This window comes from Lepeophtheirus salmonis, chromosome 10, assembly GCF_016086655.4.
Source record: "Lepeophtheirus salmonis chromosome 10, UVic_Lsal_1.4, whole genome shotgun sequence".
NCBI lineage: Eukaryota > Metazoa > Arthropoda > Copepoda > Siphonostomatoida > Caligidae > Lepeophtheirus > Lepeophtheirus salmonis.
The window spans coordinates 15,965,998-15,982,979 of NC_052140.2; the positions used below are offsets into that span (position 1 = coordinate 15,965,998).

The 16,982-nt window shown below is 31.9% G+C and overlaps 2 long non-coding RNA genes across 2 annotated transcripts; both read left to right on the forward strand.

The window, feature by feature from the left end:
- The first annotated feature begins 9,024 nt into the window (after positions 1-9,024).
- Positions 9,025-10,848, forward strand: LOC121125488 (uncharacterized). The gene is made up of 3 exons (XR_011782010.1): positions 9,025-9,195; positions 10,429-10,620; positions 10,663-10,848. It is a non-coding gene; the product is annotated as an uncharacterized lncRNA (long non-coding RNA).
- A 1,949-nt stretch (positions 10,849-12,797) lies between these two features.
- On the forward strand, positions 12,798-13,210 carry LOC121125487 (uncharacterized). Its single transcript, XR_011782012.1, has 2 exons — positions 12,798-12,934; positions 13,003-13,210. It is a non-coding gene; the product is annotated as an uncharacterized lncRNA (long non-coding RNA).
- Positions 13,211-16,982: the final 3,772 nt, after the last annotated feature.

Below are 16,982 nucleotides of genomic sequence, written 5' to 3' on the forward strand. Positions count from 1 at the left end.
GTGTGTCGAGTTGTGTCGGTCCTGCATGTCATTCCTAAAACTTATAAGGTTTTGTCATTGATGACGTCACTCAATTTTATTTTTTCTTTAAATCAGTTCTAGAGCTGGCGGTTCGATGAGCCAGTCATAAAACTGGACTGTACCAAATAAATAAGAGCTGAGACAACAATAGTTGCATGTGCATATCAATTTATTCACCTAATGTGACATGATTATATTTTGTTATGTAATAAATTTTGGTTTCACTCTAAGTCTTTCCAAAACTCGCCGCGAACATGTTGAAGACTTTGTCTAATTTTAGTATTAGGTTGCAATAATATATTGAATGCCTCGAAAATTAATTGTACAAGAGAAGGATGAAGACGAGGGAAAATATTTGGGTATCCTGTGTAAGTTTTCTCGAACCTCATACTACCTCTTTCTATCTCGAAATTGGAGACAGCAACAGAGGAAAGTTTAAACTAAATTATCGCAACCTTTCAATAATAAGCGAATAAGTACGGTATGATAAGCGAAGTGAGAAGAATAATATTTTGACGGATGAAGAGAAGGATTTTGACTTTTTCGAGTTATTCGGATAATTAGCACTTCAAAGGGTCTCGAAATTAAATGGAAGGTATCATTATGTGGAAGAAGTTGTGAATTTGGCTCTTATAGAATATTCGAAGGAGGATAGGGGCGAGTTCTCTCGGAGTCCATCCGTTGACTTAGGGATGAGGCCGGAAGAGATCATATCTAAATATACAAGACATTACGATTTTTGCTTATATTGACCATGAATCATGATAGTAGAATTAAATTCAGGAATACTTGGCATGGGAGTCGTAGTTTGCATAATTGTAGTAGCCTTTTTCTTCTTGTACACCAATAAACTCAGATAAAAGTGCATTCAATGCCTAATTGAAGTATTTTTACCATTAGTTTAGAGTCTATAATTATGGTCCTTAGTCAAACTTAATTATTTGGTACCTCATAATAAGTCTTAATATTATATTACATTAATTATCATTTGTTTTTGTAATGATTTTATCGATCATAATTGTTGGAATAAGGTTACAAGTTGGATTATACAATCATAGGACCTTTTACTGTATATTTACATATATGCCTAACGACTATACAATAACAGTAAATAAGCAATAACTAAAAAATAAACACGTCTATTATTAATAATGTAATTTAAATCAAGTTTATCATTTAAAAGATATCAACAAATCAAATTTTCAAACTTAATTATTTGTTTGTTACCTATATGAAGTTGCTTTATAATTTTATCGATCAAAATTGTTTGAATAATTTTTTACGTTTTATCGGGAACAACTGTCATTTCTGACGATTGGGCAGCCTATCGCAACCTTGGGAATAAGTTAGATAGGACACACTTTACTTTTATCCATAAGTATAACTTTATAGATCCATTAACTGGAGCTCATACTCTCACATAATGATACCTTCCTTTTAATTTAGTTACCCTTCGAACTGCTAATTATCTGAATAACTCGAAAGAGTCAAGATCCTTCTCTTCCTCCGTCAAATAATCTTCACTTTGCGTTCCTTCGCTTGACGTACCGTAGTTATTCGCTTATTATTAAAAGGTTGCGATAATTTAATTTTAACTTTCCTCTGTCACTGTCTCCAATTTCGAGATAGAAAGAGAAAGTATGACGTACGGGTAAACTTATACAGGATACCTAAATATTTTTCTGTGTGTCATACATTAGTCGTCATACCATTTCCTTCTTCTGTTTCTCTATAACTTAATATGCATACTTCCTCAGGTTTTTATTTTCATTGCATCACACAACCTTAACTAAAAAAATAAAACAAAAAAACTGAAAAAAAGCCTTAAATCATCTGGTAGTTAAAGAAATAAGTCAATCATACCAACTGCTCTTTATCTCTTAAGTAGAATAAGACTATCATTGTATTATTATTTCTTCACAATTTTTAAAATGAATTACATTTATGTATTTCATATTGTTACAATCCGACAGAGTATTTTATTTGAAACTATAATACTATAGTATTGCTTAGTAATATTTGATCATTAGCGTAGCTAAACATTTCTATTTATATATTTATTCATGTAAATAATGAAATGGCCAATATACAGGGGATTAGTAAGCTCAAGAAATTTTGTTCACGCACCCGCTCAGTTACTGATTCTGTGAGCGCACTCCCGCTCGTTATTTAGAGTAATGAGCGTGCGCCCACTCCTGCTCATTTAAGGATGTGTGAGGCTCATTTTTTCGCTCGTATATATATATATTTGAATATGACAACTCGCTATGAGTACACTTAAATTCAATATATTGCAAGTTCAAGGGTGCCGTACGATTTGTGACAACCATTCATTATTTTCAATAGCTTATAATAATATACAAATGATTGGTTTAATTAAAATAGGTGTGTCAATAAATTTTATTTGACTTTTGGTGTGCCTTTTGTTTTGGCAACCATTGTCTTAGGAAACATATATATACGAGGATTCGTACAATATCATCAAGTTAAGCCTGGATTCCAACCTGTTTGTTAGTCTCGTTGGTATATAAGAAAACCCGTAGGCTGGGATATCAATCGGGATTATAATGGATGGCCTTCCTGATTGTAATTCATGAGCCCATGACTCTAAATCAATCCCTGTGAACGTGCTGCCTATCCCATGGGCCGAGTATCAATTTGTGTCTCTAGAAAAGGTCTCGGAAGATAATGTGAAATTTATGATTTTGCACATTAATGATCTTTTTCAATTATTTTGCACATTAACAGTCTAGTTCAGTTATTATGCACATATCTAGTTATTTGCATATTAACAGATTTCTTACTTCAATTGCAACATATATACGACGAGGAATCAACAAGAAATTGCATTTGTGCCCTTTTGGAAACGGAGCAATGATAATATAACAATTATGGCTCATCCTCTTCTCGCTGCGTTTAAAACGCAAAAAGGAAAAAAGTGTTTTGTGACGTCATCAAAACGGCAAATTTCGATCATTTAATATAATATACATACTTTTAAAAAAATAAAACAAACTTACGTACCTTCACAAATGAAAATGAAATAATGAGGACAAAAGAATTCAATTTTATTGGTTTAACACTGTTATTAAAAACATCAGAGTTACAACAAAGTAGTAGACATATAATGGTATAATAGTATGGACAATTACATACAATGAATTACTTGTCTGTTTTAGTTATGTGCTGAGAGGAGAGTTAATTAAAGGATATATGAGTATGACTTAGTAATGAGTAAATTCTCTTGTGTTTCTTGCTTTAATCTTGCAGTCTTTAGTTTTTTTTTTGAGAAAGTTTAAGTACTTTATACCATGAAATGTTCTTGCTCTGACAAATTTCTTAATGATTTTGACATTTGGGGTCGGGGTATTTTGTAGACAATAAGTCAGTCAGTATTTTTATTACAAAAGGATCACAGTCAAGTCTAGGATTATGAAATTTTATAAAGTAACTTTCCATTTTATTACAAAATTCCAAGAATTCTCCTGAGGGCTGCATGAGACCTCCTTGAGATCTAGAAACAATCCATGGACTTGCTTGTACAAGTTGCTCAGAATCTAAATATTTGTCTTTGTACCGAGACTTGGAAATTCTTCATGAAGTTTATTTGCCAAAAATCCAGTGATATAAGTGAATGCTTGTTTTTCACATTCCTTTGATGGATCCAGTAGTTCATCATCTCTGATTTTGTTACCCTCATCTTCTAAAATATCATCAATGTCCTTATCTTCATCTTCATGGTTACAATTTTCATACTCATAAGTATTAGGGTCTTCAGCTATCATTTCACCTTATTCAAGCAGCAATTGTATATCATTTCGTATGTCAGTATCATCTTCATCACAGTACCAGAGAAATTTCATCCAGGGTACTTTTTATCTGATCCAAAATAGAGGAGTCATATGATGCAGTTTCTAATTGACATTTAACAACGGCGGCTGAAACAGCAAATTGTGATGAATTGGATATAACTAGTATACGAAATCGATCCATAAATTCCACAGAGTTTTGATGCTGGTGAAATTGACCAACTCCTCGGATACGTGAGAAACAAATTTGTATGATATCTTGATTATATCGAGCCGACAAAATATATTCAATGGTGGTATTTTGAGAAGTAAATTCCCCATGCAAATTCATAAGAGACTTGGATGATATGATAATTCCTTTTTGAATCGGGGTTAACTTGGTTTTCTTGTTGCCCGTAACCGGAATTTGTCTCATGGATGAAATGATCTTGATGGTGTCCACTAGAACCTTTTTTTGCTTTTCAAGGTACTTTCCAAATCCGCTTCCAACGTCATTCTTGGAATCATAAGGACCATGACTGTTCATAACACCAAACCAAGAATTGATTAAATCCACAAAATTAGCAACATTTTGAGAGTCTTCTTCATGGGGAAATAATAAACGAAGACTCATAGCAGAGCTCTTACTAAACAATTATGTAGCTAAATGAACGCGTGTTCTTTCATTTTTCACGCAATTGAAATGTTTAGGGGTCAATTTATAATTCATTCGTAACTCATTATTGCCAATTTGTAGAATTCTTTTCAGAGAGTCTGGTTTTATGATTACACCATCTCGTAGTTTGAAACCATCATCGATGAAGTGATTTCTTAATAGCTTGATTAAATGAGGAACATTTGTAAAAACGTGAATTGAACGACTGGAATCCGCTGGATTTACGAATGACGTTTAATCAACCGTTATCCCCAACTGTTTCCACAATCTTTGATTTTTCGTTCCCATGTGAAAAACCATTGTCTATATTTTGATTCCTATATTTTCTAACTTGGAAATAATTTCGAACAATAAATCTTTGGTGATTGCTCTATTGTGATCATAAAAAATCGTTTGTTTCCAGGATGGAATCAAACCTGGAACCATAATGACCTGAAAGATGAAACAAAAATATTATAATTCAATACAATAAAAGTTTTGCAAAGGGATCTAATTGAATAGTAGAAAATAGTTGAATAGAAGAGAAAATAAGTAAATACAAAATAAGGTATTAAAAAATTTATTATTACCTTATTCTATTGTTTATATGGTTGCAGTAATATTAAAATGGGGGCTGTTATCAGGATAAAATAGGTAAGCTGTATAATTAAAAAAAATCTGCAATGATTAATAAGTATGCTGTTTTCATTTAGTAAGATAATGGAGTACCAAAGACTCTACTTCGATATCAAATATTTGCTCATTTCTTTGACAAATAGTCACTTCTTTGATTTAAATTTCATCAAAACACGGACACCATATTCATAGTTTGACTTCAACTTGTTTTTCAATAACTTTTAAGATATCTCTTTGTACTCCAGGAAGTGTTTCAAAAACTTTAATCCACCTTTTGAGGGTTGTCACACTCTGTAAAGGAAATAAATTCTTGTCCCTTATGTACTTATAAGTCCTGCTTGAGAGGCTATTTAAAGCAAGGCCATTAATAATATCATCCTTTTCCCACCGTGTCTTAGATTTGTTCATAGCTATGAGCATGTTTGTTTGAGTAGATGTGAACCATTTAAGGAGTTCTTTTCTCACGAGTTGTTGAATACTCTTCTTTGACTTGAATCTTACATTTGCCTTCTTATACAGATTGAGAGATTCTGTAAGTGATTGCACCTGGTTCTGCAACACTTTGATTTTTTTTTCCCAGTAACTTAGTCTGAAAATCCTTGACGGTCAAGGATCTGTTAGTTGCCATTTCAGGTTTCACTTCAACACTCTTGGTTTTGTCAAAAATGAAATCTTTTAGTTTCAACTTCTCTCATGACTTGATGAAGCATTTCTCTCCTCTGTCTCTTAACCAATCTTTCACCTCTTTCATCCTCACGAGGATTAGGATCTCCATCATCCACCATAGAGTTGAACAGTTTCAAACTTGGAATGACATCCTTCTTTAGTTTTTTCCCAGCCGCCTTTCCCAACAATTCATTCTTCAAATCTCTCTCATAATTTTGATCAGTAAAGTGACTGGAAATGATTTTGGAAAACTGAGACTCCTTCTGCAAACTTGTATCCATATATCACGAAAATGAGAATCCTTGTGGAATCCAAAGTAAGTAATTCCATTTGGAGAATTGCATGAAGCAAGGGCACAAATATTTTTTTTATTCTTCCTTTCCATTTTTACTCCAAAGGCATTGATTACAAATGTTAATTAAATCTGTATTGTATAACTACTACTGCTATTGAAACGGCTTTGACGTTTCGATGACGTAACTGATTTTTACACAAAAAAAAAAATGGCGCGAAAATACGAACGACACATCATAACTATATATAACGGAGAATTTATTATGTTCACATAAGTTCCCATCGAATTTCCAGGAGAGAGAAATAGATAGAGGGCATCAAAAAAGTATGGGCTTATCCGACTTATCCTCTCACATTGAATTCTTTAAACTATGTAGTGGATGGCCGACCTGCACCATCAAAAATGTAACCATTACAAAAGTAATATCGCCAAGGTTAGTAAGATTTTGCCAGAATTTTCTCCTCTTCAATAGTAATTTTTATCTTCTTCGCCTATTTTCGCACTAAATCCGGGAGCACACAACATTTATCTCACTGTAGAAGTCAGGGATGTTACTTTAGTAAAAAATTACATACCGTGCAATATCATTTTTTTTAAGCACATAAAGCTTTTTTATAAATAATAATAAAAAAAGTTTATTTCATAATTATTTTTTTACTTCATACAGAATCCTTTCCGGACAAAAGGGGTTCTTTTTCTCCGGGATTTTTATACAGTAATAAAATATTATAGACGGTGTTTCTTGGTATCTCCGTCCGCTAATAAAAACGCATTATTTCACAAACAGACAGATACAGACGTTAGAGACAAAATAAAAGTTGTTCAGAATTTTAAGTTACGTAACTAAAGCTATGTTTAATTGCGATTAGACCAGATTCCTGGGCTTTGGAGGGCAGATTGCTTTTGAGCTAATAAGTGTTTTGTTTTTTCATACAAATTCGAAATTTAACGACTCCTGATTCCAATTCCAACTTCACCAAAAAAGTCATCAACTCCACAGCCCTGATTTAAACAGTTACTAGAGGAATGCATATGTATTGCATTATAGCATTGTTAATTAGATCCTCAATATTTGGCCCAAGACCCTATACGTCATAGCTAAAATTAGACCGAAGACCCATAATCTCTAGACTGATTCACCTCTAATCTAAACACATAACAAATTCTCCTTTGTTTCTCATATCCCAGTTATTCTCTCCTTTTTAGTTGTATGTATTATAATGATAAAAACTAATTGGAAAGAATATTGATGATAACGAAATAAAAAACAATACCGCTTATATATTTGATAAATGTTGATAATCATAATAACAATATCGATTGGAGGTAATGATAAAAATTAGATCATTAGAGGTTAATTATACCTTCTAATTAATTATATTTATTGATCTATCTCAAAGTGATCAATATAATATATTTTTAGAATTACTTTGTTAATAATGACTACAGCTCCAACTATTCTAGGGATATCACTTAATCACGTATTAATATAGAATGAAATAAATTATGAATTATTATTCCTATAGTGCAAACCCCTTAAGAGTTTGTTCTTGTTCTTCTAATGAGATCCAGCAACATTTGACGTCAAAGATCAATTAGGAATATTCTCAAGTGATAGTAAATAAAAAATGATTTCGTGTTCAACATATTTTTGAAGAAATCCCCCTTTACAAACGGTAATCTAACTAAACAGTTCTGAAATTATACATGATCTGATGTACAGTGTGTTCCTACGAATATTGAGCGAATTTTCTCAAGCTCAACTTTATCAAGATTCTCCAAAAGTGCAAATAGTTACAAATGTTGCCGCAGGATTATATATACATATTGGATTTTTTTTGAAAAAAAATTATAATTTTAAATTTTTTTTTCCCCCGAAAATACAAAGTTATTCACAAAAATAAAATTTTTTGAAAAAAAAATTCAAAAATCCAGAGTTTTTCATAAAAAATAAATTTTTTTGGAAAAAATAGCAAAAATTAAATTTCAAATTTTTTTAAATATTAAATTTTTAGAAGAAAAATTTCAAAAATCCATAGCTATTCACAGTTAATTAATTTTTTTTAGAAAAAAAATTGAAAAATTAAAATGAATTTCAAATATAAGGTTTTTTGACTCAAAAAAATTCAAATATTAATTTTTCCAAGAAAAATTTCAAAAATCCATAGCTATGACATACAATTAATTTTTTTGGATTTTATTTGGAAGACTATTTATTCACGACAGCCTTTCGGATATCTGTATTCATATGGAAGATGGAACAAGCTTCCCTCTAGCTGTTCCCAGATGGCATGGTCAAGAGAGTTTCAGTCTGGTGAAGATGGAGACCACATTGACCAGGGACATAAACTTGCCAAATTGTCTTCACCCAACTTTTTGGCCTTGTGGCTTTTAGGCTTCCTCTCAAGGCTCTTGTTGTCGTCTTTCAACTTTTTAATCTTGGTACTAAGACCCTTGAAGCGAGCATGTAAATGTATGTATGTATGTTAATGAGTACTTTTGAAAAATATATTTTATGATTGAGGGGGGAGTACTTGAGAAAAGGGAAAAAAATTCTCCGACTAATCTTATATTATTTATAATTATGTTACATACACACGCGAGTATTGTTGTGCTTGCCGGCATTTATTTTTCTCTAGTTCTAATTTGTTTTCTTTTAATAATGTGAAGTTTAAAATGTAGTGATTGATGGCAAACTATTAGGAAATGTGTTTGTACCTTAGCTTCTTTTAATTAAAATTTAAAATTGTTATTACCGTCTGTATTTTATATGTTTGTGTTAAATAAAATAGTATGTTTGTTAAATAAATAAAAAAACTTTCCAATGTTGTATTCAAGATTCGCTGTGACAAATTGTACATGGTCTGATAAAGTGTTATGTATTTAATATGGTTGTATATTCGTCTATGTATTATAAATAAGTTTTACGTATTATAAATAGTATCGTCTTTTGTAAATATATTAGAGTATAGTTAGAATACACATGATCATATAAAAATTCCTCCACGTCATTCTTCCTCTCATCTCTCCCGGTCATCCTGGATCTCTCCTATTATAAATAAGCTTGTGTCTCTCCCTCGTCAAGACGCAACATAAAGCAAATGCACGAAGAATACCTAGATATGTAAAAAAAGGTAAAGTACTTTTTAAACTTTAAAGGATATTATATATTTTGAGGACTTGAACTGTACTCGATGAAAATATTCAAGGACTTGCTATTGTGAGCAAAGTCTTAAGGCATGGCTTGGACGTGTAGTATGATGAAATTTTTGCAACTCTGGTGTTCTCTGTTAGCTCATAGGTTGTCTTTTAATCTTGCTAAAATACAGTAATACCTTAAGGTACGAGTAAACCCAACTTACGAGATTTTTTTTCTATACGAGCTGGAGTCTGAGCAAAAATTTGCATTGACATACAAGTAGTTTTGCCACTATACAAATATACCTAGACTGGTATCAATAGAGGTATCGGTATTGGTGGCGGTTGTGATGCTGATCAATAGTGAAAATCCTTCTCTCATAAAAAAATTAAACTATAAAACTATCATGCTACAAAAAATTAAAGTTGCATTGGATCTCTCGAATCTTTTCTTGATGGTTAATAAAGTTATTTAGTGTCTAGTATACCTTACGTAGCTCCAGAGTCCTAGACACCCTCAAATCCTATGCCATTTGGTGCAATGGCATAGAATATGAATTTTCAGTTATGTTCGAAATTACCTCCTCTAAATCAGTCAGCATCTTCCGACCTAAACCTGATGACCCATTCATAATGTCGTCCTGATTCTTTCCATTACGCATAACATTGTCAATTTGAAACACCATTCGAACGCATACATAAACAATGAAAGATATTTCTATATGGGGGTACTTGGGCGGGAAGTGTATTAACAACCCATTGTCTTTGAATCTGAAAGAATATTCTTCATTCATATGATAATGTATCCCTCATTTTAAAGGCATCTAGAGGATTCTGTATCATGATAGGTTCCTGCACGAATATTTAATGAATTATTCAGGTCTAAAGTATTTTGCATTTTCCCCATCCCCCTGTGTATGACAAATATCTGTTCAAAAACGGGTATCCACCAGTAAATAAAGATGCGAATACTTTTTGAAAATTATAGTATGGATATATTATTTATGTAAATGCTCTATGTATGAGTCCATGGATAGGGTTATTACCCGGAGTCCTCCATAATAGCTAGTAGGTATTTATTAATAGAACCATTTATGTCTTGTCACAAGAATAAAACGAAAATTAAAGTAATTTCCTTTATATTTAAAGTGCATGGTACGTATGCATGAGGTACATTAAAATTAATCAAATGTGACAGTGAAAGCTTCCCATTAAGTTTTTTTTTCTAGATGCGAGTATAACAAATATTGTGAGATCTTTGTGAGATATTTAGAGTAGTGAACCAATGATTGGAAATGCCGACCAGTTTGTCTTTTAGACGTTTTACTATTTAAAGAAAGAGATACAAGCTCTTAAGTACGTCAAGTACGTTGTCAAAGTATTTCACATTGAAGGACTCAAGAGTGGACACTAATAGAGACGTTAGTAAAAAAAATTTACACCTTCCTGTAAAATAATTATAGTAATATATACCCAACAAGAAGTTAACACCCCGAATACCTATTAATAGAGAGGGAATTCGTGTAAAAGTGCGAGAAGAAGGCGGGAGCGAGATAAACGAGAATGGTCAGAAAAGTTTCCGAGCTCAACGTGAAGATGGTAGCACTCGTAAAGAAAAGCTAGTTACATCTATCGGGCAACTATTAACAGTAACTAACCAAATTTTTAGTCATTTTGTCAAGGAGTTGTTATCTAATAGACGTTTGAGTGAGTTGAAGTGAATGTTTTTGTGAAAACTGACAAAATCGAGTATGGAGCAGCTGTTGGTGCAGTTTTGGGGCGGATTAATTACTGTAGATAAACTCGGATACCCCATTATACGCCTGAAACAAAACTACAGTCCAAACAGTGGACTACAATGGGTAAAAACAAACTGATTTTGTCTGGGAAAGTGATGATACTATTTGGAAGGGTTCAGTGGTAGAAGCATCACTAGGATAAGTATGTTGAATTACAAGGAGACTATGTAGAAAAATATTATAAAATTTTTTTTTGTATCTATCTTTTTTTTTTTTTTGGGGGGGATGAATTACTGGTATAATGAAGAGAACTTTCTACATTTACAATAATATACGTGTAGTGAAAATACTGTAATTATATTTAAAATCATAAATATTTATTTTATTATGCGTTTTTAAATTAATTTACACCAAAGATAGGCAATAATTCTTCCTTCAGAGAGAGATGCTAACAACCCTACGACCTATTAAATAACGAACAAACAAAAAAATAATAAAAATAAAAAAGAACACACGCACCAACCTTTTTTTTCTTCTTTTATACTATTTAAAGGTTATTTTTTTCAACATTAACAAGTCAACTATATGAATCACTAAGAGAACACTGAGGATTTGTTGATAAGTTATAAGTGAAACTCCCCTGGCACTCTGAGTCTGAGTAGAGTTGAGGATCAACGACCAATTAATGTCTGCTTATGTCCTTGCTTGATACGGTATGGAACTTGTGTTTATTTTCTTCCTCTCATAACTGTTCCCAGGTAACCTAATGAAACGCCTCTCCTCCAACACATTCTTCAATTTATTTTGTTTACCATGTTTAATATCGAGTTTTTTTTTTTTACACACACAAAATATCCTCAGGACCAACAACTCTATCTATGTATGTACTCATGAAAAGATGATACCAATGCTATTATAAAAGTGGGCTCGGATTTTTGTAGATGCTACCTAAGTATATATGTCTTATATTTCCTTAAGCTGTCATAATTATTATTTTACTATTGGTTATTATCGCTACGCCTTCACAAAGTCAATGGAGTCCCAAAATAAAATAGTGTTGTCAAAGTTTAAGGAAGGACTTGTGGGATATGATATTTTTCTTGCCTTAGACCAGGGGTCACCAAGCTTTTTTTTACTGCGGGCCTTAAATGAAAGAATGACGAGCGTGAGCCGCATAATCATTCTGTTTTGTCACTTGTAACTGTGACAGATTCATTTTCAGCAAAATTTCACGTGAAGAAGTTTCTAAAATACATTTCATGAACTCATAATTATCATAGTGTAACGTTCCAGAAAACTTTTAGTAGATGTTTTTCTTTCTGGTCCTTTGCTTCCAGAAAAAAAAATACTTGTATCCTCGCTCTTCTTTGAAAACGCGACTCTTGGTGTCCACTTTTCACTTTTTTTGTAGCCATAATGAAGAGTGAAGGAAACAGGATCTGAAAAGAAAAGAAAGGGATAAATTCATAATTGTGGGATACCCAAACGGAGATGAAGAAAATGAATGTAGCTCCTGCTGGTGCTACATGTGCACTGAATATATATTTCTTGAAATGCATAGAACAAGGCAAAGATACTCTATTGTTATTTAAAAGATGATACGCATGAAATACACAACAACAATTGTAAATGTAAGGCACATAACAATAAATATCTTTTAGTTTTCCCAATAACATATTCAAAGTTTCGTGTTCCATACACTTTATAAAGCAAATTCAAGTACCGTCGGAGAGGCAAATGAACTGACATCGAGGGCTGGATCTGGCCTACACGCCGTAGTTTGGTGAACTCTGCCGTCGAAAAGAAATACAAGTACATCCATAAATTAATTCTTTTTCCATGGACTTGGAGCATGAGGGCTTGGACTGAAACAATGAACTCATATACAGCGTTGAATATTGGATCTAAGGGATCTTCAAGAGTAATTATTTATGGAATATAAAGAGGATCTATAAGGAATCAGATGCTAAATAATTCATAATAATTATGAATATAGGTAGATAAGAGTATATAATGAAAAATATATCTTAGTATTTGGCTTCTTATATTGATTATACTATGTAGACATTATTGAAGATAACCTCGACGAAAATGTATAAAGGCCTCATTCCTGAGTACACATTTAAATTGTGGCACTAATGGCATTATTGCTCTTGATTTATTTATTGCACCGTTGAGTTCACCGTTGTCATTAGGACTTAATTCATGTGCTCGGCGTAGTTATGAATTGTTTTCGATCACCAGAATTAATAAACAAAAATTTTATTTCAGAGATATGATTGTTGGTATTTTCGAAGCTATTAGGATAAAGTGTTGCTATTTGGTCCAGACCACAAAAAAGTGTCATTCAACATAATTTAAAAGTATTGCTTAAGATTTTCTACTATTTTATACAATAGGCTGTCTCTCGCCTCTGAAATCGGAGCCATAAACGTTGATCAGACTTTTGACTTCAATAATGCTAATTTTTCTGATGTCAGCCTTTTTAACATCTTACAAATTGATTAATTAAGGACAATCTAACAATGAACAAATAGAAGACGTATCAACACTTTTGTCATGGATCGTAGTTTCGTCTAACAAAATAAGACTCTAATTTCTTACAATTTCTTTCTTCATCTTTGACAAGATAACTTTACATCTAGAATCCATGGACTTTGTGATGGCGAGAATAAATGACTTGTCACTATAAACTTCCATGAATTTGACAAGATTTGAATGACTCTCAATATGGAGTAAGGCATTGAATGAGACATGTATTTTAGTCATTTTAGACATAAAATAAGAAGTATGAGGACTTGATTTAATTATAATCTTTGAATACAGCTTCAAATTATTCTCGTGAATGCGGCTTTTCTTATAGAGATGAAATTCGAATTTTCTGAAGGCTTAAATCCCAAAATCACAAGTACAGTATAATAAAAATCTAGAAGCCTTGTCACCAGGGCTCCCACTGAACTTTTTAACAAAACACCTGACTAAGCTATTTATATCTCAAGATTTAAATAAAAACCCAAGGCTTCAAGAATAAATATACAAATATAATGTAAGGGTGTACCGAAGCATCTGAAACGGTATTGGAATTGACAAGAATCAGGCTTTTTTTTAAGTATCAGAATCGGCTTAATAATGCCGACTCCACCGATACCTATGCATAATTATTTTTGCATAGATAATATGACTTATTTGATCTCATTTTTGGAGACAAAATTCCGTTATAAATCAATAACATAGCTAGACTAGACTAGTACAGACAAATTTAAAAAAGAAAAGTACATTAAAAGATTATACAAATTTGTAGGTTTTGACGCGAAGTTTACTTGAAAGTAACAATTTATAAATAACTACATTTTAAGCGCCCTATACATTTGAGTTGTATCTTGAGAAAAACAACTTTTTCAATAAATATTTCTCTTTTTTATGTTTGTTGAATAATAGTTGAAATGTTGAATGTGTTTCATTATTTATGCTCTTCTCATGCACTTTTCTATTACTGGTATTTCAGGCAGGATTTACTGCTATTCTCAGGTTCTAAAATACTTAACTAAAAAAACATGCCCTTTCTGGTGATAATTAAAACATAGTTCTTGAAGTGCACTTTTATTTTATTATTGAAATAGTATAAAATATTAACATGTTTGATTATTCTAATCATAACATTATTGTAATAATTCAGCTATTAATGGTACACACTACATGCAGATGCAATATAGACCTCATTAGACTTTAATGTCCCCCTTTGTCCTCAATTTTTATTTTGCTGAAAGTAATAAGTAACTTATTAGGCCTAAAAAGTTACTTCTTCTGGATTTTGAAAATAATATTTGGGAATATTACCAGATGAAAACAGATGGTTTGTCGAGGAAAGAAATGTGCCTTTGGAGAATTAACGCCACTCATTATTCTCATCTCATATGGTATATTGTTTAAAATACTGAAGTGATTATCACATCAGTATTTATTGCATGTAATATAACCTTATCAATTGCTAATTATTATGATTTTGAGGGTGTAACGAAAGCCATCATTTATAATGCAAAATGTTTAATAAAGATATAGAAATACATATAATTGAGTGTGACGTTTCAAATCTACTGTAACGGTATAAAAATCGTCGAAATAAGTCAATTTTTATATGTATTATATCTTTTTTTTATTAAACATTTTGCTAAAATAAATACTTATGTTACACCCTCAAAATCATAATAAAGCTTAAATGGTCACAACTGATAGTAATGGTTTGCAACTTGTTTGATGTGATTATCAGTGATAATCACATCAGTATTTTAAACAATGATACCATGTGTCTTTCTCCCCTGTCTCCTTGCACGCGTTTTTCTACAATATTATCAACTATATTTATTACTAAACATAGGTGCATTTGGTCAAATCAATTACTTTTGTGTGACTAGAAAAGAAAAACAGTTGTTGTGTTACGTTTTTCTCTTTCTTCTTCCTTCCTTCATTACTTATTCATAATTCTTGTACACCATCTCCCTCTAATAAAGACTATAGTTTGCCGCTTAACCTAGTACAATATTGAATATAAACAATTTTATTAGTCTAACGCCTTTAAAAGTTCCCTCTCCCCCTGGATTACATTTAATTAAATCTCCATCTATCCATTTTCCCTCGGAGTTCATATTTTTCCATTTGGATATCCTAGCAACATGCCTTCTGATCCTCTCTTCATGCTCTGTTCAAGAGATCTCGTCTCTGTGTGCCTCACTTGGTGGATCTCATTTTCTTTGATGGAAGGATCGTTCATTGTTTAGATACCTCATCCCTTTCAAGGTCTGTGACAGTGACTTCGTGAATCATTGCCTCTATGATTATAAATACATAAGTTCCTCCAAATCTTCAACGGAATCATCTTAAACAGCTATAAGAACTAATGAGTTCCATAAAAGCCCAAGTGAGGAACAGGAAGAGTTCTCATCCTCCATCCACTGATCCTTGATTGAATTCTGAAGTCTTATTCTTTCTTCCCTTACTCTAAGAAAAATATTTAATTGATAATAGCCCTTCAGTTTCCTATAACGCAGAGATAACTTATCTCAATCACAATTCCATTTATAAGGTGAAGTTTGTGATGTATAATCTGTATAGAAAATTACCTATATAACCTGAACCCTTGATTTTTTTTCATGTGTTCTTCTTTTGTCATCGAAAACATGTGGAAGATAATTACAGACTCTTGAAGATAATGTGCATCTCTTTTCTCGATAGTTTTGTCTGGATTACCAACGCATATTCTATTCTGCTAATCAGTATATTTATTCAAATGTCTCATTTCATTTTGTATACATATGTATAATACCACTAATAATTTGTTGAATCTATTTGTTTTATTTTATATTAATAACTTCTATATCGTATCATTTGTCATTTCAAATTAGTCTGATTCTCTGTTTATAACTTGTATCAAAATTAATTACTAATAAAATAGTTTTTTTAGTTGTATTTTTTTAAAATTTACTCATACTTATTTAACTTACTATTATAAACAAACTTTATAATACTTTAATAAATTATCGTAATAATGTTCACTATTTCAATGTAACGATAAAGCTGTCATACTTTGTAATTAAATAAGAATAATTAATATCGCTATATAATACCGTGTGTCGTACTAATTCAAATAAAGTTAATACTAGATATATTTGAAATATTGAAATTCCCTACTCATCGTGAATAGACCTATTCAATGTTGTAATCTTGGAATCTCTTCGCAAGGAAGAAGTCGAATCTGCTCACTTGAGATGGATGATCATGTTATAAGTATCTTTCTTCGATTGTCTTTATCTGGCTGCGGTTTTAACTCTTGGGGAACGTATCTGGGGATCGTATCCTCAAAAATGTAGTCCCTGATTTTGTAAGTTAAGTTGTATCTGGATTCACGAATAACGAAGAACAACTGCCTGAATGGGCTCAAAGGGTGATTTTAGCTTCAAATAGTGTGCAAGGTGTTTGCCTAACATCTGTTTCTTTGGATAAATACTTGGTTATGCTCCATGAATTCGAACATGTAGATGTGCAATTTG